Raw genomic sequence first — 2079 nt, forward strand, 5'->3', positions numbered from 1 at the left:
TCAGAATCTGCCTATGGGGGTACTGCCTTTTACTACAGGGTCTACCTATGGGGTGCTGTCTTATACTACAGGGTCTGCCTATGGGGGTGCTGTCTTGTGCTATAGAGTCTGCCTATGGGTGCTGCCTTATGCTATAGAGTAGGCCTATGGGGAGTGCATTATACTATATGGAGGCTTATGGGGAGTGCATTATACTATATGGAGACCTATGGGGAGTGCATTATACTATATTTAGGATGATCTGGTGCATTATACTATATGGAGGCCATCTAGTGGGCCATCATACAGTGTGGAGATTACAGTGAAGGGGCCATCATACAGTGTTGGACCCATCAAACAGTTTGGGGGCTACTAAGGGGTCAGTATACTGTGTGGATGGTACTATACAGGGAGGGGGCATTATACTGTATAGGGGAGCAGACTCGGGACATTATTAACTGTAAAGTGGGCACTTCTTGTTATAGGGGATCTCAGGTTACTGTAACTATCAAAGGGGCACACATGGCAATATTACTTTCTAGCGAGCAAAGTTGGGCACTGTTTCCTAAAGCACTTGCACCCGGCATTACTATATTATAGAGGGGTGCTTTAGAATTTAGAAGGCACAGAGAACCGCACAGCAGGTGCAGTAACAGGGTCACATACGGCAGCAGCGGGTCAGTATTGGGGTATCAGGTGCAGTAATAGGGACACATACGGCAGCAGCGGCTCAGTATTGGGGTATCAGGTGCAGTAATAGGGACACATACGGCAGCAGCAGCTCATTATTGGGGTACCAGGGGCAGTAATAAGGACACATACGGCAGCAGCGGCTCAGTATTGGGGTATCAGCAGGATGAGGAGTTTGTGCAGGTTGGGAATAGATGTTGATGGGGCTGGAATATGAGAAGTGAAACGTGTGTTTGTTGTATTCTCTGCACAGTACTGGCTGGAAGAAGTTGTCATGTCGGTCTGTGCCAGATGGAAAAGATGGGAAAAGTGAATGATTCCATCAGGGAACATCAGCGGTAAGACATTATCTGTAACTGTGCTGTGATCTCCTATATGTTCTGAAGGGCTGGTATCTACCACTGACCATATGGCGGTAATATCCATGTTGGTCGTTATATAGAGATTATCTTCAGCAATAGCGCGGTCATCTGCTCAGGTTCTCCTCCACTATTAGGGCACGTCACCGAGTTGTAATGAAGGTTATCTGGTTAGGGGCACACTCAGAAGCTTCGCCCCTCCTGAACCAAAACCCTAGCTATGCCTCTGAAATAGTATTTGTGAAGATAATAAACTTTGCAATATCTTAACAAAGAAATCTACTCTTTTCTTTCTTCTTGACTAATCATTCATTCTCACTCAATTTACTGCTCAAATCTGTCTTCAGTGATTACATGTTATCAGACCTCTGAGATGACAGCTGTTGCTTGTAAAAGTCTATGGAGAGAGAAGGGAGGAGCTGGGACAAGACACAGACATTCTGCTGCAAGTTCTCCTGAAATTACCGTTAGGCCGGAGTCACACTACCGTAGAATACGGCCTAGTATGATGTGAGAAAACATCGCATAACACTCGACCCAGTGTTATTCTATGGGGCAGCTCACATCAGCGTTTATTTTCTCAGCCGTATTCGGCGTGCGTGCAAAATCGCAGCATGCTACCATTGTAGACTCGAGACTTGGTCAACACGTCGGGCTGCATTCCTGCTTGCACCAGTGTGACCATATAGGTAACGGCACACTACATTTGTTATTAGGCATATCGCCCACTGAGGCTATGCCAGTCATTTTGTTTATCCCCGTTACCTTGTCATTGCACTGTGTCTAGGTTCCAGGGGCTGGCTGGCCCTTTTCAGCCTGGGGGGCAATCACAAGGCAGTGGCCCTCAAGTTGCAGTCGCCCACCTTTCCCCTACTTATCGCTGGCTGCTCCATTAAAGAAACCGAAATAACAGGCTTTAAAAACAGGCTTGTACATAGATATATTAATAGAATGGAGCTTGCTGCAGATATGGGAGCAGAACCAAGCTTATTGCCTACATAGATACTGTAACAGAATCAAGTTGACTACATAGACACGAGAAAGATGGATT

Source organism: Ranitomeya variabilis, chromosome 1 (genome assembly GCF_051348905.1).
Source record: "Ranitomeya variabilis isolate aRanVar5 chromosome 1, aRanVar5.hap1, whole genome shotgun sequence".
Classification (NCBI taxonomy): domain Eukaryota; kingdom Metazoa; phylum Chordata; class Amphibia; order Anura; family Dendrobatidae; genus Ranitomeya; species Ranitomeya variabilis.